We start from the raw sequence: 24,572 nt of genomic DNA on the forward strand, positions 1-24,572 counted from the left end.
CTACCAGGTCTTTTTCTTGTTGGTGTTTTGGTGCTTAAGGTGTGTTTTCAGAGCAACAAAGTCGAGGTAGAGAATTTGATTGAGGACAGCCGAGGCACAGAGCAGGCCGCCGTGCAGAGCCCCAGCCATGCCGTTGTAGAATACATCCTGACCTGAACGCAAACAATGACATGAACTGTCACACTGAGTTTTTCTAATGGACAAGAAAGTAGACAATCTCTCACCTTGTAACACTGAACTGGTGCCTGGCATTAGAGAAACAACCTCCGCCGTAGATTTGAGAAAGGAGATTATAATGGCATTGTAAAAGAAGTAACAGCTTTTAAAATAGTTGGAGAGAAGTTAATAACTCTGTGCAATCTGCAGATATTTACATACACCGTAGAAAAAGACAAATGACCTTTTTTCCCTCATTGTCATTAATTCCAAGTAAACATTTCCTGTTTTTGATCAAGCTGAAAAACTAAAATGATTTCTATTTGTTAAATGCAAATATAATGAGAATGTCATACCTGCTTGTGTTTTGAGTTCTTGAGTTTGTGTTTTGTTTAATTACCTGGTCTAGTCCTTAGTTTTCCGTCTCTCTGCACCCCAAGCCCACACCTGCTCTGTGTTTTCCCCTGATTGTCTGGTCACGTGTATCATTGGTTTCCCCTGCTGTCCTGTTTTGTATTTAAGCCCGTTTGTTTCCTTTGTTCCCCGCTGGTTCCTTATGTGTTGTTTGTGTTTGTGTGCATGCCTGGTGCAGCCATGAGCAATAAAGTGTCATCTTATCTGCAAACTTCGAGCTTCAGGAGTTCTTCCCCGCATATTGGTCCAACAGAAACCCACATTACAACAGAGAAAAACACAACATTTTTCTAACAAGATTTTCTTCAATGTCACAACTTTGTATAAATTATGATACTAGATACTATGCCCTTTAAACAGAAGCCCATGAGGATATTGTGGCTTTCTAAGCAGTTGACACTTAATTTACTGATGGTGGCTCATGTCCTGGTGATGGAGGTCAGAGGGCCCGGTGGTGCCGATTGTATGGCAGCCTCACTTCTGTCAGTCTGCCCCAGGGCAGCTGGAGCTATAATGTAGCCTACCACTGTCGGTGTATGAATGGGTGGATGACTGATTGTAGTGTCAAGTGTTTCAGAGTCCTTGGGCTTGATAAAGTGCTATACAAGCGCAGGCCATTTACATTTGAGTTAAGCGGAGGCACACCTGTGGATGTATTTCAGGCTAATACTTCAATCACAATGCTTTCATGAGTGACGTCATGGAAAACTCAAATAATATCAGCCAAAATGTAATTCAAACAATTATACACGAGTACTAAAAACAGCACTGGAACGTCCAGCCATCACACAGTCCTGGAAGGCGAAGGTTATGTTGTCGGTGAGATGTTTCTGTGCTAAATGTGTACTACCTGTGTGAATCAACCATAGGACAAAACCAAAAGATCTTATAAAGATGCTGCTGAAGCTGGTAAGTGTCATTGAAAAGGAGGACTTGATTGACATGGTCTGAAAGGTCACTCAGAGAGAAAGAAGCCATTTTTTCAAAAACCCCATAAAAAGGTAGATTACAGTTTGATGGAAGTGTTTGCCATAATAACCAATCATTACATTTGGAGGAAAAAGGGGGAAACATGCAAGCCTAAAAACTCCTACCTAGTTGTGAAATACACTGGTGGCAGCATTTTCTTAAGGGCACTGGGAAACTATATAAAATAGGTGGCATCATGAGAAAAGAACATTATGTGGAATTATTGAAGAAACATTTCGAGACAACAGCCAAAAAGTTAAAGCTAATGGGCCTTCCAAACAGACAATTACCCTAAACATACCGCCAAATTATGTTCCAAAGTGGCTTAAGGTACATGAACTCAATGTTTTGGAGGGTCCATCAGAAAGCCCAGATGTCAGTCCTGTTGGGACCACAGCCATGGATTTCAACTAAAACTCTGGTACGGACATTCCTGGAACTTTTCAAAATAAAGTGCATTAACCTTCTTCCGACACAGCCAGAAAAGGGGATAACTGCGGACTTCCTGTGGCGCCATTACCCAAATAAAAGCACAACTCCGAAGGGAGAAGAGGGGTAGCAGAGGACGTCCCATTGATGCCACTGCCCGTATAAGACCCCCACCCTTCCCACATATCGCTCTCTTTCCACACGGCCTTCGAGGAGGACGGTTCAGGAGAGGCCAAGTAAAAAGACATAAATTCAACTGGATCCAAAACCATACGATCATTGATCATATGCAAAGTTAAGTAGAATGAAATACTGTCTGTGTATCCGGTATTTTCATTCATGAACGGAGAAATTAAGGTGTAAGAGTTGCTTACATTTTCTCTTCGAGGCCCCACAGAAGCAAACCTGTGTAGAGGAGTGACCCTGGTGGAGAAGCTGTTTCTACAAGCCCAGTCTGAAGGAAGTTACTACGGCCTGCACAACCGTGTTACGGTAACGAACAGCTGTGCAGCGGACAGGCCGAGCCGCCAGCTCTCCGGAGCTAACTCTTGTTCACAGAGCGAACGCAGAGGTTAGCTACCGAGCCAACCGCTTGTTGACTGGATACCTTCTTCAAACATCGCCCTTGGACAATATTGCCTCAACATGGTCAGAGGTTAGGTTTGGGCAGATTAACAGATAGGTTTAGGATGAAATGATCTAAACGTTTTCATGTTATGAAGTTTTGTTGTGTGGAACCTGGCTATCTTTAGAACTAGTAGGCTAGCTACGGCACGCGCCGGTTCTGTATGTTTGTATGTTGTAAAGTTAAGATAAACTTTATTTAAAGGGTGATTTTAAACAGAAGATCGCTCATAACGCGCCGTCCGCGCTTATGCATTTTAACCCTTTTATTAACCCTGGTATTTTAAAGTTATGTATTGATTCTGGTGCTAAGCTATCCGCTTCTTGCTAGCTTAACTGCTAATGGTAAGAACACGTGTGTGCTAGCATTAAGGCTAGTTGGTTTTCAAGCTAGTGGATAATAGTCCCTGAACATAATTTACTAGAGTTGATAACTAAGTAAACACCATTAAGCCCCATTTCTCCAGAAAGATTTGGCTCTTTTCCAAAATACCCAATAATATTTCTTCAAATATTATTTCAATAAATAAAGGCAGTTAATTAGACACCGTTGAGAATTAGTGATCCAGGAGGTTGGTTTTATTCGACAGATCATTATTTAAAACATTATTTTATTAAAATAATATTTTACCTGATCTTGCATTGTGAAGGGTTGTCTAAACGTTTGCTGATTATTGTCTAAGTTGGTTCCAAGACTAACTTAACTTCATTTCCAGATTCTTCAAGATAATCCTTGGTTCTCAAACATAAACATTGCATGGTAATGTTGCATCACTCTTTTTGGTCATGATTTCCCGTCATCTTTAATCATCTTGTTTATATTGTACATAGCCCATTAGTCTTGATTATTCTTTAATTCTGCTTGGTAGTTTAGTTGGATTGTTTTAGCATAGTAAAGAGTTTGTTGATTGAAATATGTTTGACTTTAAGTTGACTTATTTTTGTTAATAAATTCTTGTATTTTAAGAAATTGTGTGAATTAATTCCATATATGTGCAGAGTTTATGCTGTTCAATAATGCCAGAGCTTGTCTCACACCTTTCTATTCTGTCCTAATACCATCGCCTTAATGGGGCTGGTATTCACAGGACAACCCTTAACAGACCGGAATATTATTTGATAAAATATTAAAATAAAAATATTAATATTAAATATTAAATAATATTCTCAGATTCATATTTACAACAGTCCTACAGCATAAAATTTGGGGGCGGACCTAAAATGGAGTGTGTGAGTAAAGAGGCCTACAAACCTGACTCAGTTATACCAGTTTTGTCAGAAAGGATGGGGCAAAATTACAACAAACAAGAAGCTTGTGGAATGATACCCAAACATTTGACCCAAGTCATTAGCACCCTTTCCATTGCTTGTGGAAAGCTCCAGGCTTTTGAAAGCTCAAGACAGGTTTCAATACAAATTTACCCAGGTAATTTCACTTTCCCGGGGCTTTATTTTCATGGTTAAATGGTTCTACTCTGGAGTAGGTCTTTTTAGCAAAAATAAATCCTGGGGCTTTAAATTTGGGGCTTTCAGTGGAAAAGGGGCTAGAGAGTTTAAAAGGCAATTCTACCAAATACTTAGGGGATGTGTGAAATTCTGAAATTAAAGTTTAAAAAAATATAAAGACCTTCTCTTTCTCATTATTGTAGCATTTATAAAATTGAAATAATCTTGGTACTCCTTGCACGTCGTTTTATACGTGTATATCTGGTTGAAGCTGTATTTACCAAAGTACCTATATAACTAACTGATTTTGATTGTACTATAGTATAATTAGGAATCCAATTGGACCATATATAATTGAATCTGAATCTGTGCATCTGTGACTATATTATTATAACTGGATATTAGTTGAATCTGTTTGTTTTGATATTTGGTATAACTTGGGGCTATAAAACCGAAGAACATTTCCTGTGAATGAGCTTAACAGCAGGCTAACTTTACAAAAGCCTTAATGGATTTCTGAAGCTTTTACCTTAAAATGTACTTCTAATTGCATTGTGGGCAATCTGCTGTGGCAGTGTTGGTCATGTTACCTGTTAAGTAGAGCCCGCTGACTGGTGTGTGTGGCCGTGTCTTAGCAACTGTTTCTGGACTGAAGCGCTCCAAGTTGTGCTCCGCACCATACATCTCACCTCTTGGAGCACCCAAATAGTGGACATTAGTTAGAGGGGTGGCAGCTTCTACCATTACCACCTGAACACAATCATAGACACAATGTCATATTACGGTAGCAAAAAAACAAGTACGTTTTTAGTCATTGATTTGCTGAGGATGGTTCTCCAAGAAGAGCATACAATCATTTCAGCTAAATTTGCAGTTAAAGCTGAATGTTTAACTTATACAGTGTTACCAACTACATCACTGTGGTGGTATTTCTTTTTAATTAAAATAATTAAAGAAAATTATCATTATAAGTTGTAATGTTGAAAGTTTACTATGTTAAATTTCCTGGGAAACGGTGTTTAGTAGAATGATTTTATGAGTGAAATGCTTTGAATTTTCAGAATTTTTAAGATAAAGTTGCACATTTGTAAGATTCTCTGGTTTTATAGAGGAAGAACCTGGTCATTGGACAATCATGTTTCTGTATGATGCCACATTGCTTTGATGTTAGTTAAAATCCGTTTCAGTGAGTCCATTTCAGATGCGAACATTTGTTTTCTGAGTATGACACAAAAACTCAGACGGAACAAAGTTTTCATCCAAACCAGAAACTGGCTCAACCGATTCTCAATGACCTGGTCAGTCTTTGGAGCTTTTATTTAGTCTCTTTCCTTGACAGAGCCATTGAAGGAGCTAATGCTGAAGCTAACTGTGTACTCTGTTTTTCATCTGATAGATCTACTGGCCAGCGATTCTGTTAATGTATGTTTCTTTCTTAGACAAAGGTCCAAACAGATCTGGTGCTGGCTTTAATTCCTTGTCCTCCAAAAGTTTGTCCATTCTACTGATCTACTTGATTGCCTAGTTTGATGGACTGCTGCAAATAATCACACAAGTTTACTGGACTTCCTTACAAAGAAAGGTTTTCACCAAATTGGATTATGATCTAAATTTGACTGTTTTATTACATTTATTTCATTTTACTGTAGTCCATATGATTATATTGTGTTAGTATAAATTTGATTTTTGTGTATTTCGTTTTATTGTGTGTTATTTAAGTATGCACATCCTATACTGTTCTATCCCTAAAGCTCAGGCCCAGTTCATGGGCAGACCAGGCATTTTATTTTTTTTATTTTTTTTATTTGGAGCACTTTTAATTTTTCTTTACCCAATTTCTCTTTGTAATATCCCTTCTTAGATTAGAAATGTCCTTAAACCTCAAATTAGACCCTCAGTGTATTACTCCTCTTGACATCACACAACAGCTAATTTTTAACAATGTTTTTGATCAGCCTAACTCTTGTTAAAAAAGACCTCCCAGTCCATTCTACATAGGGTTTTAAAACCTCAGCATTCAGTAAATTATTGAGCATCCAAGAAATGTTCTGTGTGACTTTATCCGTTTCCCACATGGTTCTGAAGAACCTTAGACCCGGCCCATTCTTCTTTTACAACATTAATTTAGTTTTGGAAGTTTGCAAACACTTCTTCATTTACACTATTATTGTGCCATTAAAATATTTCAATCAGGCAGAGATCTAGTCTTTGACTGGGCTATATACCACAATTCTCTCCTTGGTTATTTTGTTGTAGATTACCTGCTGTATTTAAATTCAGCTAGTTTTTATTCAAGTTTTAGTAGTCGATAGATGAACTCATATTTGACTGAAAAAACGCTTTGATTTACAGAAGAGTTCTTTTAAAATCATGTAGTGAACAGATTATGTCCATCTAAATAATTTCAGATGAATTTCTTAAAAATGAATTCTTTTTTTTATCACAGTCAGCAGAGGAAGAACCTCAGCAATACGTTTCTTGTTTTGTTACTGATTCAAGACAAATGCATCAGAAATGCATGCTGAATCAACTAGTGACACACCTTGTCTCGAAGTTGAGGGAAGATGGTTAGAGCCCATTCCAGCAGCTCTCGGGCTATGCTGTTTTTCAGATTTAGGTATTCCTGACCCCTCTTTCCAACTTTGGTCTCCTCCCAATCCTGAAACCACTCATAGCGTGCCATGGTAAGTAATGTCATACAGGACTTACCTGTAAAAACAAGTGAATAAAAAAGAGCAACACATGAAAGAGGAGGCTTTTGATTTGAGGAGTTATAGAAAATAGAAATTAGATTTAGCAAAAACAATGACGTGTAAGCCGTCTCAATCAACAATTAAGGAAATACACAACAGTTCTGTGGCAAAGTGAATGTGTTACCTGGGTGTCTGATGGAAGCTGTCGGGTCTTTAGCTGATGGGAAGGTGATGAACATCATAGGGATGTTTCCTAATACCTGCTCTCTCTTCAGAGAAGAGTATTCCTCCAGACTGCAACCGTGGTAATGTGCACATAAAAAGAGACATGTGAGCAATACATCATAGTTATAGTTCCTTGCAAAGGTATTCACACCCCATAAACTTTTTCTGATATTTTCATGCATAAACCTTCAGTGTTTCTTTACAATTTTGAATGATAGACAAACACAAAATAGGACAGAACTACAAAGTAAAACAAAAAAATTATACATGGTTATCAAAATGTTTTTACAAATACAATCTCAGTAAAATCTCAGAATTATTGCTTGCATTTGTTTACAGCCCCTTTGATTCAATACTTTGAAGAACTACCTTTTTGTGCCATTTACAGTTGCAACTCGTTGCCGTATGTCACTACCAGCTCTGCACATTGAGAGACAGAAAATTGTGTCTATTCTCCTTTGTTTAACAGCTCAAGCTCAGTCAGATTAGATCTAGTGCATCTCTGAACATCAGTTTTTAAGTCTTGCCATTTACACTGCTCAAAAAAATAAAGGGAACACTCAAATAACACATCCTAGATCTGAATGAATTAAATATTCTCATTGAATACTTTGTACAAGTTGAATATGCTGACAACAAAATCATACACAAATCATCAATGGAAATCAAATTTATTAACCAATGGAGGCCTGGATTTGGCATTTCTTTGGAGGGCTGTGTGGCCCTCCAAAGAAATGCCACCCCACACCATTACTGACCCACTGCCAAACCGGTCATGCTGAAGGATGTTGCAGGCAGCAGATCTCTCTCCACCGTGTCTCCAGACTGTGTCACGTCTGTCACATGTGCTCAGTGTGAACCTGCTTTCATCTGTGAAGAGCACAGGGTGCCAGTGGCAAATTTACCAATCTTGGTTTTCTCTGGCAAATGCCAAGCGTCCTGCATGGTGTTGGGCTGTGAGCACAACCCCCATTTGTGGACGTCAGGCCCTCATACCATCCTCATGGAGTCGGTTTCTAGCTGTTTGTGCAGACACATGCACATTTGTGGCCTGCTGGAGGTCATTTTGCAGGGCTCTGGCAGTGCTCCTCCTGTTCCTCCTTGCACAAAGGTGGAGGTAGCGGTCCTGCTGCTGGGTTGTTGCCCTCCTACGGCCTCCTCCACATCTCCTGGTGTACTGGCCTGTCTCCTGGTAGCGTCTCCAGGCTCTGGACACTACGCTGACAGACACAGCAAACCTTCTTGCCACAGCTCACATTGATGTGCCATCCTGGATGAGCTGCACTACTTGAGCCATTTGTGTGGGTTGTAGAGTCCGTCTCATGCTACCATGAGTGTGAAAGCACCACCAACATTCAAAAGTGACCAAAACATCAGCCAGAAAGCATAGGTACTGAGAAGTGGTCTGTGGTCCCACCTGCAGAACCACTCCTTTATTGAGTGTCTTGATAATCACCAAAGATTTCCCCCTGTTGTCTTTTCCATTTGAACAACATCATGTGAAATTGATTGTCAATCAGTGTTGCTTCCTAAGTGGACAGTTTGATTTCACAGACGTTTGATTTACTTGGAGTTATATTGTGTTGTTTAAGTGTTCCCTTTATTTTTTTGAGCAGTGTATTTTAACTTTGACTTGGCCATTCCAACACATTTCATTGTAGCTCTGGCTGGAAGTTTAGGGTTGTTGAGCTGCTGGAAGGTCAACCTCCACCTCAGTCAGAAATCTTCTGCAGCAGGTTTTCTTCCAGGATCGTCCTGATTTAGTTATTTTCTTCGTCCCATCAACTATGACCAGATTCCGTGTCCCTGCTGAAGAAAGGCTTGCATGATGCAGCCACCACTGTTTGTTAGTGGGAATTGTGTTCAGTATGATGTTCAATGCTAGTTTTCCTCCATATTTTTGTAGCATTTGGACATGGGCGGGACGGTTCCAGTGTGACCTCATATAAGCCGAACACCTTCTTTCACATGTTTGTTTTTCCTCCTAAATTGCTTGTGGCAAAATCCAAAGACAACCTCTTACGGTTACTTTCAACAATGGCTGTCTTCTTGCCACACTTCCACATAACCAGATTTATGCAGTGCACTACTGATAGTTGTCCTGTCGACAGATTCTTCCACCTGAGCTGTGGATCTCTGCTGGATGATGATGGATTGGAATTTCTCTGATTCTCCCTACACTGACCAGAACTTTCTTTGTGATGCGGTTTGTTCTCTAATGTTCTCTAACAGACTGATGAGGCCTTCTCAAAGTAGCTGGAGTTGTACTGAAATGTAAACACTCACAAGTGGACTATTTGCTAAATTCCTGTTTTCCAATGGCAAATGGTTAAAAAGGGACTGGATACAAATGCAGGCCATCCTTTACAGATTGGAATGTTGGAAAAATGTTGGAAACCATTTACTAATCTTCTTTCATTTCACCGTTATGCATCCCTTGTTGGTCTATCACATCAAATTGTAATAAAATACATTAAAGTTTATGAATGTTATGTTACAAACTGAAATAATTCAAAGGTGATGAATGCTAAGGCCCTGGAAAACAACATACTAAACGTTCTCGAGTTTTTAAAGTGAAAATATATATATATAGGTAAATAAAATCAGAATAAGCTAAACTTTTTCTTAAACCGTAATGTAATGTTCTGTCAGAAAGAATTGAAAATGTGGAAGTAAACATACAGTAAGTCCAAGTCGTTGCCTTTATACATCCAGAAGTTTTTAGAAACAATGTTCAGCTCTTCCTTGGTCCCATCCAGACCGACAAATACTAAGAAGGAACCCATACCATGACGAAGCAAACCTAGCAGTGACTTGATTTCTACACACAATACACATGAATACAAAATAAAGTCAATAAATATCACAAGCAGTAAAACAGGATGGAAAATCAGAAACATGCAGAGTTAAATGAGTGGAAACATTTTCCACTCATTTTCCTGAATATGCTGAGGTAGAAATTTCTGGAAGGTGTTGAAGATTCCAGCATCCGAAATGACAACAGGGGCATGGACCTCAATCTCTTGTTGCCCTTTAAGAACTGTCACACCTTGCATACGTACAAAATACATATGGTGGTGTTTAAAAACAAATGTCCATTGTTGGTCACTAGGACCATATTTTGTTCCAAGCAGTTTGGAACCATTTTTGAAATGTTTGCATGAAACCAGACAAAACGTTCAATGTATAAAATAAAAATATCCAGTAAAATAAATTAATCATTATGAGCCAATATTTCAGGCTATAGACGTGTTTTCATCAAGGACAACAGAAATGTGTCAAATCAGTTCACGGCCGCAGTTTGCTAAACAGTTTCCAACAGGAAAGGCCTTGTGAGGGATCTGGTGGCACTGCCAAATCTTGGGAAGATTTGGATTTTGAAGAAATGCAGCAGATGTTAGACAGGGGTGCAAAAAAGTCATAACGAGCTGCTATTATGCTGCAAGTCAGTGACTCAATGCAATCTGCTGGGTTTCTTTAGATGGAAAAACATTTTAACCAGTTTTTTAACCAGTTTCTAACCAGTTTGTATGTACTTATTCAGAATCTGTAGGATTTGATTGAATTAACTTTGTAAAGTGCCTTGAGACCACATGTATTGTGAATCAGCACTACATAAATCAACGGAATTAAATTAAAAATATTAACACTAAGTTTGAGTCATGAAAGCATAGTTTTTGGTAAGAGAATTATTAGGAATTTCTTTTTTATTATAGGTCATCTTTTAAAGTACTTTAAAAGCACAATAAAGTCCTAACCATGCTCCACAAGTTGTTCTCTACATTTCAAAATGTCGTGTTATATGGTATATGACTCTGTATGCATCACCAAGATTTTTATTAAACTGCAGCTGCATTGTGCCATTTCATACTGTATGTTGGGAAAATTGTATGGTCCAAAAACACGCACGAGGGCCTCAAACAATCATGCAGGCATTCATGTTTTTGGGGTGGCATGGTGGAACAGTTGTTTGTTCTGTTGCCATGCATGTAACGACACTGGATTACCTTCAAACCACCATGTAGCATCTGTTGTCACGCAATCATTGTAAAGTATAAAGAAGGTGTCTTAGATCTAACTTCAAATTGTTCTGTGAGAGGGGCTGCAGTCTTCTGTGCTCTGCATTACTTTGGTAATCGGTTGTTTCTTTCCAGATCTGATTGGTCTGCTTTAAACAGACCAGAGTTCAATTCCTCAGTCTTGGTGTTGCTCAGGTGTTTGTTTTTGTTGGAAACAAGATGGCTAAAGATGATCCTCTTCTTCTTCGTTTTTTTTTTTTTACTCTTGGTCAGTGCTTACTTTGGACGATACTGTTACATACAAGCAGCTGTTGTAACTGTACAAAATTGCCCAGGTAGTTTGGTCCACTTAAAAACATTTTGTGAGAAGGTGAATCAAATCAAATGAAGGTTTGAAACTTTTCTGCATTTCCCACTTAATCAAACCAAATCCATTAGACTGTTGGACATCTTACTACTTTATATGAGTCTGTGTACTTGATGGAATGCCCTAGTCACTGCTGAAATGAGTGTATTCCCTCTGTGGCACAACTGGCCACTCCTATCTGCACTATTTCTATTATGTGGTTTCTTGCACCTTTGGTTTCACCTCTATGCAGATGAAACTCAGCTGTTAAACTGTTAAACAAGCTTACTGAAACTAGGACATAGGTCTTCCCCTTCTTGCTTACCATAGGCCTTCCCCTGGCTGTTGATGAGGATGCGTTGTACAGGAGCCCTGACCAGTACTTCACCACCTGCCTGCTTAATGACTGGTATGATATGAAAGGCAATTTCACTGGCACCCCCATATGGGTAATATGCCCCACGTTTGTAGTGGTGGAGTTGAAGAGCATTGATAAGAAAGCTTGACTCTTTAGGAGGGACACCTAGGAGAAGACAGAAGAACAGTGAGCAGGGTTTGCTGTACATGGCTAATAATTTGAAAGTAAGTGAAGAGCACCATAGAACAAGTAGGCAGAGAGTGCCCGCAGGTCCTTGTTCTGAGTGAGTCGGGACATCATTTCTGAATGGCTAGTTGTTGCTAGGCGAAACACCGAAGATATTTTATCCAATAGGCCAGTCTGAATCAGGACGTTCACCACCTGGTAGGGCAGCATTTTCAACATGGCAATAAGTGGAGCTCTCCGTGAGGCATGCTGCAGAAAGTCAGAATTTATTCATCAGAGTTATATACATGTTGTCCTTTCAAAACATATTTAATTGCATACGTACGACTTGGCCATTTTTAATGAAGCTGCCTGTATGAAGTGAGCTAATGTGACCACTTATATTGCTTTCAGTATAAACACTGTTTCAGAATGCCACTTTTTTCTGTATCAAAAACAACTTATTAGCAGGAATCAGCATCATATGAATAGCTAGTAGCTGCTTCTTTATTGGGTGTGTAAAAAAAGATTTTGCACAGGGTGGTCTACTGAGAGGTTGAGAACAAGTGGCTGTTTAAATTATTATTAGGGATGCTGATTGATTGCTTGCTGATTGATACCCACTAGATCTGCTGAAAAGAAACACAGAAACATTATCATTTAATATAAATTGGGTGGTGTGTCTGGCATTCTGTGTGTCCATAAAGTTGTTCTTTTTCCTCAAATAATTTTGTTACGTTATAATACCCTTCCTGTATCCTATTGTCTATTCACACCATAACTGCCTTATGTGCCATGATCATTGTTGTTATCACACACACCTTCATCAGTTTCATGAACTTTTCAATGGCCTCCCCTTCTCCTGGGAACTGTCTCTTCAGGCAAGCTGCCATCTCTGTCTTTCCTGCATGGATATGATACTCCCTGAGGACAAGATGTATGAGGGAAACAAGGAAAGCAAGATAAAGTACGGATGATGTGACTTTTTTTGCTCAGGTTTCCTGTGCTAGCACCATAAAATGTGATGAAACCATTGCCGAAAATTAAACAGATGCATAATGATTTTGTAATGACCGGTAGATGGTTTCAAACAGTGTTACAATTGTGTGCAGTCTTCATAAGGATGGGCTTTCTGTCACATTAGAAAAACTGTCAAGAGAACAACTTAACAGACAAAAAAAAAAAAAAACACTTTGATGATGATATGGCAAGGCATACCTGCAATGGTCAGGTTGTCCAAGGAGCACAGTATCGTAATGTTACTCCAGCTTTACAAACTGTAACTGTCCCTCTGTGATCTGATCCAAAGCAACCTTCAACAAGCTGTTCTCATGAAGTTGGCCCAGATAATGGATACCTGATGGCAGTAGGACAGGTGATATTTTTGCGTTGCACCGATAAAACTTTTCCTGCCTAATTTCTTTATTTTCCCCTGAAAACGGCAACACATTAAGGAGAAAAAACTAAGTGCAGGATCACTGAAATAGGATAATCTCCGTTTATGCATTAAAGTGCTCATCTGATTTTTCAGTGTTCGACATGCCAGTCTCAGCAAGTTTTAAATTACAGTTTGCCATTTACAGAAGCAAATGTGTCTCAATATTCAAATTAAAATGTATTAATAAAATGCTTTTTCATTTTCAAAATGAAGCTGTATTTTTGGAAATAAAATGAAAAATAAATAATTCAAACTGCATTTTCTTCTCCAAGACTGCTCAGATTATAAATTAATTAAAATGATAAATAAAATAACGTTCAATATTTCCTCTTCAAATGATGTCCCAGCAAAAAGTGACCAAAACTCATTTTGAAATGTCAAATTTGAAAATTAAAATGTATTAACAGAAATACTGCATTTTTGACTCATAAATGAAATTGCTTATAGATCTTTCAAACTGCGTTTTCATTTTCTTCTTCAAGACTGCTCATTGTGTGATACAACTAAATAAATAACTAGAGGAAAATGCTTTTCATGCCTGCGCCTGTAAAAAGTGTTCCAAAAATCAGTATGACTAGTAGGAAAGGGGGGACGGCCAAGATGGCAGTGTGTGTAGAAACTCTCTACCGAGCTCTGCACAAAAAGCTCTTAAAAAGCAGTAAAGCATGAATATCTGAATAATAGCACTAATAATTCCTTAAAAGATAACAGACACAACAGTTACAACAGAATGCCGAACCAGAAGGGAGCGAAAAGAGGACTAGAATCGTCCAAGTCCAGGCTTACATCGTTGATTGCTAATGAGGCTAAGGCTACAACCGGCAACATGTAATTCGATAACTGCCACAACTACGCTGCTAATCCTTTAACACTGGCATTGAATGAACAGGAAATTGATGACTTTCCAACCCTTCCTGTTACACCTCTGAAATCGCTAGCTCCGAAGAAGGTGATGCATGAACGTAGCAACCCTGACCCATCTGCTACAAATGAGATAATACCCAGTCTGTCTGTGCTAATAAACAGCCGATCTGATAACATCGAGATCATGGTGAAAGAAAATACGCTAAAGTTTGAGGGTCTCAAAAAGACTATTGGCTTTATATGCGATGAAATGAAGGATGTAAAGGGGAAAGTAAGTGACCTGGAAAAAAAAGTTACAAGAGAGGAAGGTCGGGTGGATTACTGCCAGCAGAGGTTAGCTGACTTGGAAAGATACTCGAGGAGGTGAAATCTTAGACTGCAAGGAGCTGAGGAGACAGAGAAAGAAGACATACAAAGAAAAGTGCTGGAAATTTGCCAGTCAGTTCTGCCTGAACATAAACACAAGCTGCCTGACGCCATTGATGTCGTGCATCGACTTGGAGCTAAACGACCAGGAAGCACCAAACTCAGAGGGATCATCATTCAGTTCACCTGCAGAGTCCTTAGAGATGCTACATGGAAAGCAGCCAAGACATCATCCTACCTGAGGGACAACCGACTGAGATTCACTGAGGACCTGTCCAAGGAGGACAGAGAACGCCCATGATAGACAAAGCCCGCAAGGAGCGTAAACCAGCTTACTTCGTTGGAGGCCGTGGATTTATTAGCAGAGTGGAAGTCTTCCCTCCCTCATAAACATTCGCCTAATCTTTAAAAATAATCAATTTTTGAATTCATTCTCATGATGAATCTGGTCTCTTGACTATGCTTTTAGTTTCCTTTTAACAATTTATATTCACCCTGAGTTAATATATTATCTTGTTATGAAAACTTACCTTGTTCTTTTTGTTTAGGATAAAAATACTATCATTAAACCAAAACAGATAGCTAAGTGCTATTTATGTATTTAGTCAGGTTACTTACTGCTCTACTACTCAAAGTGTGCAGCACTCAGTCCCCTTCCTTGGTGTACACACCCTTAGCTTCAAAGGTTTATAACATGTTCTCTTTGTTACTCTTTTCCAGTAACTTTGTCTCTTTCATTAGTTTCTCTTAATTGCAGGGGTTTAAGACAAGCATTTAAACACAAAGCGTTATTTTTATTTGGCAAACAACTTAAAACAGATTTTTTGTTTCATTCAACAGAGTCCTTCTACATCCGCTGACACTAATTTCTGGAAATTGCAACGGGGAAATGAAATCTGGTTATCTCATGGATCTGAGCGCTCCGCTGGTGTCACCACACTTAAAAATAACTTCTCTGGAAGTATATTACACTTTGACTGTGACACCCTAGGACACTACATCTGCTCTGTAATTGGATGCCATAACAATACCTTTATTGTAGTTAATAAATACGGTAACAATAGTAAAACTGAAAACGACAAACTAGTTGAGTCTTTAGAAGAAAGAATTTCTTTATGGCTTTCTAATTACCCAGACTCAATCTTTTTAATTGGCGGGGACTTTAACATTACCTTAGATAATATGATCTATAGGTGGCCTCCAGGGCGGCAGACCTCATACTGTGTCAACTTAAAACATTTTATGGAGAAATGTTATGTTATGGATATTTGGAGAGAAACATTTCCAGGTGACAAAATCTTTACATGGAGCAATAAAACAGGATCCAGGCAATCCCGTATAGACTTCCGGCTTATTTCTAATTCTATTAATAAAGACAACATTGCTGTTAACATACTTTCCACCCCTCTTACAGATCATAAAGCTATTGACATTAGCATCCAAATGTATGCTCCTGATAATACACCTTACAAATGTTCCTACTGGAAACTAAATAACTCCTTGCTAAAGCATAAAATAGTTAAAGTTCAAATTAATAAATTGATTATATATTATTGGAATAAGGCTAACAAGGAGAGGTCCTTCTGCAGCAATTGGGAACTTTTCAAGTTTGAAACAGATGTTTAAGACAATATGGAAGTCACATTTCTAAACTGAGGAAAGCTGAAGAGGAAGAAGTATTAAGCAAAATTACCTCTTATTACCTAAAATCCCCAGAGCAAATCTTGCAGGAAGATAAGTTAACTTTAATAGAACATCAAAATAAACCGGACGGCTTATACAAACACAAGGCTGAAGGTGCCTTCATCAGATCTAGGAAACGATGGCTGGAGGAGGGAGAGCAAACTTCTGCTTACTTTTTCAGGCCTGAAAAGTACAGATCAAAAACAAACTCTATTTATCAGCTAAACATCAATGACACTATCTCCAACAATCCTAGACAAATTGCAACATTTTGTGCCAAATTTTACTCTATCTTATACAGCTCAAAATATAATGAAGAGATTTCAACATTATTTCTTAACAATGTTCAAAATTTAAAAACTATTGACATAAAAGAGAGAAACTACTGTGGCAGCCCATTTACAGTGGAGGTAATTTCTAAATGCATTAGTGCACTGAAAGCCAATAAATCTCCCAGCACAGATGTTTTATCTGTTGAGTTTTATCAATCATTCTCTAATCTTATAGCTCCATTTTTCTTACAGGTATTTCTAGAAAGTATAGAGAATAACACTCTGCCTCTTACTTTGACTCAAGGTCTAAAAACACTCATTCCGAAACCAAACAAAGACCCACCTTTTATTGTTAATTGGAGACCTATATGTTTACTCAATAATGATTATAAGTTTATGGCTTTAATGCTTGTAAACAGAATTAAAGAGGTCTTGGACAGTTATTGATGGAGACACAGTCAGGCTTTATGAGAAACCGACACATCTCTAACAACATCAGACTACTTCTAGACCTACTTGTTTACTCATATTTGGTGTCTGATCATAGTTTATTCTTTTCCTGGATTTTTATAAGGCCTTTGACACAATTGAACATCAATTAATTTTTCAATCTTTGAAAAAATGTGGTTTTGGTCCTTTCTTTTGTAACCCTGTCAAAACATTATACTCCAATAGCAATAGTTCTATTAAAACGCCAAACAGCTCCACCCCTAGATTTGACCTAAAATGGGGTATTTCCCAAGGATGTCACATCTCTCTGTATTTATTCTTACTTTGTTCACAAATTCTTGCAACTCATGTCTCCAATAGTGCTGTACAAGGAATCTGCATAGCTAATAAAGAACTTACAATCAGCCAGTTAGCTGATGACACCACAATTGTTTAAGGAATAAAAACCAGATCCCTCTTGCCTTGGATGTGATTGGTGTCTTTTCCAAGGCCTCTGGTTTATGTTTAAATTTAAACAAAATGTGAATTGCTAGCAATCAAAGATTGCCCAGTAAATGTCATTTGCAATATCCCAGTTAGACAAGAAATCACTTATTTAGGACTTTTAATCTCTAAAGACCAGAAGCTATGATGCTCCTCTAATTTTACACCAATTATACAGAAAACCAAAAATAAACTAAATCAGTGGCTGCAGAGGGATTTACCTCTAAAAGGTAGAGTATAGATTACTAAAGTTGAAGGATTATCCCGACTGACATATGCTGCTCTCCCCTTACATTTAGACAACAAAATTAGTAAAGATATTGACTGTATGCTTATGAATCAGGTGGGCTTAACGTTTTGGATTTCCCTACCCTAAATAACACATTTAAAATTAATTTGGTTAAACACTTCCTTAAGAATCCAACTTCTATCTGGAACCTTATACCATATCATGTTTTCTTGTGCTTAGATGGCTTTAACTTCATTTTAAACTGTAATTAGAGTGTTGAGAAACTTCCTGTAAAACTCTCATCTTTCCATAAGCAGGAGCTCTTAGCATGGACGCTCATTCACAAATGTAACTTCTCACCTCACAAATACCTTATCTGGAACAACAGAGATATTTTATTTGAAAACAGGTCACTCTTCTTAGAGACTTGGGTTCAAAATGGGATCCCACTGTGGCTCAACTAGTTAATAAAGAAGGGCGATTTCTCAATTACAATGAATTCTGATCAATATATAATTTTCCAGTTAGTCCACAGGAATTCTCCATGGTGGTTGATGCTGTACCCTCGGGCACTTTAATGTTGTTTGAAAATACTAATTATACTCTGTGTGCTCCACTCATTGTGCCTGACCCAGCCGAGTCATATGTGGGGAAAATCTGTTTTTCACAGGAGAGAGGGAAGAGCAATGGCGGCGTCGGCACTGTCGGCGGCTTCCATAACATTGCTGTTCCGTTGAAGATGCCTAAGAACGCCAGTAAGTCAAGCTGGGAAGCGTTTCATGCACAGTTTGAACTGCTGGCTCAGGCAGGAAGATAGACAGTAGAGCATAAAGCCTTGCAGCTAACCCTCTGCTTGAAGGATAATGCACTGGACTGCCTGCTACTGCTCGGTGCGGAGGACAGAAAGAACTATGATGCCATGGTCGGAGCTTTAAAGAGGCGTTTTGGGCAATGTGTTCAGCCTGACATCTTTAAAAATAAACTCACCAGCAGGAGCAGGTTGCCAGATGAGCCTTTGCGCGTGTTGGCTAATGACATTGAGAGCCTCACACGCAGAGCGTACGCACACTTGCCATCAGGTGTGTAGAATGAACTGGCGAAAGATCAGTTCATCAGATCGCTGTCACCTCCAGAGCTGCGGGTGCAAGTCCAGCTGATGCACCCGACATCCCTGCAGGTTGCGTTGGATTTGGCACTGGAGAAGGAGTGTTTGGGTGGCGTAGCAGCAAGAGGTGATCAGAGAGGACAACCACTGGCGTGCAGGTCTATGGAGGGGACGGTTCTGTACCAGGAGAAGCCGGCGGGGGTCTCGGAGTTGACAGAGCTAGTTCGAGCTGTGTCTCTGCAGTCAGCACGGGACTCATCTGCAATCCCTGTTCTTTGTTGGGGCTGTGGCCTACCAGGACATCTTCTCTAAAGCAGCCAAGAAGCAGGGAAATGATACAGGGTCTGCAGGGGGGAGGCGTTGCGGACCCCTGCCGTTACCTCCAAGTCTTCGTCACCATCAGGCGGCCCCCAGCGGCGCTGGCGGGGGACCCGGGCCCCAAACCCCCCCGAAGTTGATGATGGCCATATCCAGGCGACTGTGGTTCCAGTGGTTGGCCGCACGTGTGTTGGTGATTTTTGTTATGTCCCAGTCACATTGGAAGGAGTTCCCTGACTCCCCTGATTGACACTGGTTCCACAGTAATGCTGGTGAGGCCTGATTTAGTGCCAGACTGGACTCGGATTCAGCCCACTACTGTGCAGCTCCGCACAGTCACAGGGGACCTGGCACCTATGAAGGTGAGGGGGACACTTACTGTTACTGTGGGGGGCAGATCTATCACCCACCCAGAGTGGGTAGCAGAGGTGCAACACAGGTGCATATTGTGGCTGGATTTTTTAAGTGCTGCAGGGTGCCAGTTGGATTTAAGAGAGGGCACATGGAGATTTAAGGAAGGCCCCATCATTCAGCTGATGCCCACAGTTTCGGATCAGTCAGAGCCACTGATTGCAGCTTCTAAACACACTTCACCTCGGCCTAACCAGATCGGTGCCACAGCAGCCCTCACACCTGCAAATCATATGGCCCCGGTGGAGTCGCCTGGTGCAGCCGAGCACGCTTCACTGGCTATGGTGCAGAAGATTTGGGCAGAGAACTGCAGGTGTTTGAATACCCCGCAACAAGAGCAACTGTGGCAGCTGCTCGTGGACTTTAGTTATTGTTGTGGTTGAATAAAAAACCCAGTTCAACGGAACACCGTGTTGGCGTCATTACAATATGAATGCAACAGTTTTGTTTTTGCTCCCAGTTTTCATGAGCTGAACTCAAAAGATCTGAAACATTGTCTATATACACACAAAAATACATTTCTCTCAAATATTGTTCACAAATCTGTCTAAATCTGTGATAGTGAACACTTTTCCTTTGCATAGATAATCCATTCCACTTCGCAGATGTGGCATATCAAGTTGCTGATTTGGTCAGCATGAGTATTGCACAGGTGTGCCTTATGCTGGCCACAATAACAGTACACTCTGAAATGTGCTGTTTTTCTTCATTAGGGTGGTCTGAAAACCAGTCAGTATCTGGTGTGACCACCATTTACCTGAGGCAAATGCAACACATCTCCTTCGCATAGAGTTGATCAGGTTGTTGATTGTGGCCTGTGGGATGTTGGTCAACTCCTCTTCAATGGCTGTGTGAAGTTGATGGATATTGGCAGGAACTGGAACAGACTGCCATATACGCCAATCCAGAGCATCCCAAACATGCCCAATCGGTGAAATGTCCGGTAAGTATGCTGGCCTTGCAAGAACTGGGATATTTTCAGCTTCCAGGAATTGTGTACAGATCCTTGCAACATGAGGCCGTGCATCATAATGCTGCAACAGGAGGTGATGGTCATGGACGAATGGCACAACAATGGGCCTCAGGATCTCGTCACGGTATCTCTGTGCATTCAAAAAGCCATTGATAAAATGCACCTGTGTTCGATGTTCATGACATACGCCTGCCCATACCATAAACCCGCCGCCACCGTGGGCTACCACTATTTGGACTCATAATATAAATATATCAGAATCACGCCAACATTTTAACCTTTTGTGCTACCATACATTTTACTCACTACAACAATGTTTTCGGTGCTCCTGTTTGCTGTGGAAACTTACCCACATCAAACTCAAAGTCCTTATTTTGGAAGGTGTGCGTGCAGCCCCCAGCATGATCATGTTGATCCAGAACTACAACTTTCTTCCCAGCTTTGGACAACAGGGCTGCTGCTGCCAAACCTCCAATGCCGCTGCCAATCACCACTGCATACAGATTGGGTGGAACTCGGTCCACACGGAACCCTAATGGAAATGCATTATCATGTTTATGTAGGAGAAGCTGTTGAGGCTATGAACAAATTAAACAAATCATTGTGCTAGTGAAGAAATTGCCTATGTATTTGTTTATTTCATCAAACATATAAAGATATGTAACAAAGAAATGAAAAAAACGAATGAGGATTAACTGCAGTAAATAACTCTCTTGGCATTTAGTTGGTTTAGGAGGCTGAAGCTATAATGGTTAGTCTGAAAATGGCCAAAGTTGTCTTCCACGGCCTTAATACAACTTAAATCTCAAAACCATCATACAGTTTGATGTAAACACTGTTTATAAACCATTAGAAGCTAATGAAAGTGTTTCTAATCAGACTAAAAAGTAAAGCAGTGTAAGAATTACATTTAAACTACTGTAGTGTTTCTATTAACTACTCTGACATTTTTGAAACTGGAGTTGTTTTAAGAAAGTAGAAGTCTGCTTCGACCATTGCCCCTCAGCTTCAACCTCCAAGATAAAATGATCTAGATTATTCTAAATGATGATGACACCAGTAAGCTACTGGGTAAGATAGTAACTGTTTATAACCTTTCAACAGAACCTGACTTTAAAAGTTGGCCTTTAAAAGAATTAAATAAATACATGTAATGTCAAAAAGCCACAGAAAATATAATTGGGATGATAGAATTTTAAAGCTAGCAACAATGTAATATAAATGTATGCCTAATTATTGTTATATTGTAGTAAGTCATAGAATTGTCACTCCATATTCCCCCCACAATTGTCATGGATCCAGACAAATGTATTATGAAATATTATTATAGTTTTAAAACAGTTTCCCTGAAAATAAAATCTCTTTCGTACATTTCTGAGAAGAAAATTTAGGAGGAAACGTTTTCTAATCAACAAACTAGCTTCAAGCAATTGAGCAATAATGAGCAATATTATTGATTCATTATTCTGACCAGTGAAATTATTTGAACTATTTAAATGGAAGCTGCAGTGTTACAATACTCCAAACAGCAAAAAAATACAGAATAGTGTCTTGTTATAAATATTTGTAAAATTATACACATTTCTTTGAACAATATGAAACCAGTACATAATACAACTGGCACTTTCCTGGAATCTAGAGGCTGCTTACAGGACTTTCCCAGAACTTGAAAAGTAATCTCCATTACTTACTATGTGCTTTTCAAATTCCTCTTGGAACCATTTACTTTCCTCCAAACATTCCCTGAGCTTACAGTAGGTTGTTTTTGGGACTTAACAGGCACATTCCTTGAATGTTAATGGAACTTAATGATCAGGCTCTTAGAAAGTACATGGTAAGTTCCAGAAAGCAGCCTCAAAGTTCTGGGAATGTGTTGGATGTATTATGCTGTACCAAGGTATTAGTTGCTATGCACAGTTTCATGTCAGTAGATACTGTAGCAATATATAAAAACTACTGTCAAATTTATGTAAAATACATTACTGCACAAACTACTATTAAACAACTTTCAACAATATGCATTAAAAATAAGAGCCAATTACAGTTATTGTTTCATTAATGTAACATTTTAACAGTGTATCCAGCCTTCTCTTCCATCCAACATCCACTAAGTTATTCTTTTTCTTTTACCTCTCTTCAGTCTGGCATCCCTCTCTTTGCTGTTGGTGACCAGGGGTCCTGGTGGTCTCAGACACTTCTTACTGAACACCATATAGCGCTGCCCAGTGGTTAGGAACAAGATGATGACCAGTGCCACCAACAGACAGCTCAGAACACCAAACAGCCACCACCACATTGCAGAGGAGAACATTACACGGAGAAGACAAAGATCAGAAGAAGGGATGCTTAAGAGATGAGAAACTTAGAAGGTCAAAAACATATACTGGGAAGGAGTGAAGGAGAATCTGAGAGGTGGGCAAAAGGAGGAGCTAAACTGTCTCAGACAACAAATCTTCCAAGAAAGCAAGAAACTGCAAGAATGAGTCTCAATTTGGAAGTAGTAAAAGGAAGAGGACTAATGGTTATTAACATGAAGTCAGTAAAATGTGGTATACCATGTGATGCTCAGAATTTTACCTCAGAAATTAAAAAAACAGGAAAACGGATTCTTCACGGCAAAACATGAGACCAGCAGGAGAGAGAGAGCTGGTTGTTCTTCATTTTATCAGACCTTAAGTGTGGAATCATCACAAAAAAAGCATCTTTTCACCCATTATTTTGCCTAAAGATAAGTGTTTTCACTTTCACAAATATCTTTCTGTAAAGTTTAAATTATCTCAATATAGTTGTGCTTACTGCAAAAAAAAATAAAAAATTATAATAAATTGGTTGAGAAAAAGACAGTTCTTTTCTCATGTTTTCCATTTCTCCCACATTCCTTTGACAAAATACAACTGAGGATGACAGTATTTTATACATAATTATAATTCCTTAAAACATGTGTCTTTAGGCTGAAACCAGGGTACCCAGAGAAAATGACTGGCCATATCGGGGAGAACATACACATAGAGTGAGTTTGAGCCCAGGACATTCTTCCTCTGAGTTAATGGTGCTAACAACTGCTCCACCGGTACTTGGAATAATGATCAGAATAATAAAGCATACTTAAGAAATTCCCCATATTGTTTAGTTTACAGTAAAGGTGTGTTTTCTATATTTAAGATTCTCATAAGCATGTATTAAAATGAAAGAACATCACATAATTTAATTCTTTTATTCTAAAAGATAGAAGCCTATTTCATGGCAAGCTCACATTATAAAATATGTTTTCATGCTAAAATCAGCAAACGCATATCTTGCTTTCTGCATTATTGGTCCTAAACATTTTCCTATATGTGGCTTCATACATGTTGGTAAGGTTTATTCGACTTGTAGAACAGTGATTTTAAAGAACCACTATGCAGTTTTAGACCTTTGTTTCTAATAGCCAGTGTCGGGGTCTGGGAGTTGTTGACTGTTTTTGCCTGCTATTAATGGTGCTTCACCCCTGCCAAGACTTTAAGTTCGGATCCCCAAGTCAAGTTCCAGCTGGCAGCATCTGAACTTCCTACCACCAGCTTCTACCGGTGGTAGACCTCCAGGTGGACCCTCCACTACTGAAAACTGTAAGGTAAGCCAATAATATCAAATCATTCTCACTGAAACAATTAATCGCTTACCTGTTTTCTCTCCATGCAGCTGAGAAGTTTCTGTCGCGGTTCATTCCCTCTCCCTTCCTGTGGCAAAATAAACGCTTTAAATTTCTTCATTCTTCTGAGTGTTTTCTGCATGTGGGTCAAATCGGCAACAACTAAAATGACAGCCAGTGTGTGAACTGTGAAAACTAGAGATGCACCAAGACATTGGCTGTCAACAGCCATTATGGAAAATGATTTATTTCATATTAGTGAAAACACCTCAGTCACTCTGACCACAGCTCTTCAGTGTAGATGCTGTCAATGAGAGAAGACCCCAAATTAGCAATTTTTAGTCTTAGTAAGATGTTCAACGCAAAGCTGTGAGAGAGTGAGTGAGAGCAAGACTTCCAGAAAATAACAAGAAGGGTGAATAGAGGACAGCAAAGTTGCTTTACTTGATCCTTTTGAGCTTTCAGCCATGATTATGTAAAATGTTGGCAGCCTTTTGGAAATTTCAAA

At 39.2% G+C, this 24,572-nt stretch overlaps 1 pseudogene; it reads right to left on the minus strand.

Moving 5' to 3' along the window:
• On the minus strand, positions 1-22,732 carry LOC124864848 (annotated as a pseudogene).
• Between the last annotated feature and the right edge of the window lie 1,840 nt (positions 22,733-24,572).

This window comes from Girardinichthys multiradiatus, chromosome Y (genome assembly GCF_021462225.1).
Source record: "Girardinichthys multiradiatus isolate DD_20200921_A chromosome Y, DD_fGirMul_XY1, whole genome shotgun sequence".
Lineage (NCBI taxonomy): Eukaryota > Metazoa > Chordata > Actinopteri > Cyprinodontiformes > Goodeidae > Girardinichthys > Girardinichthys multiradiatus.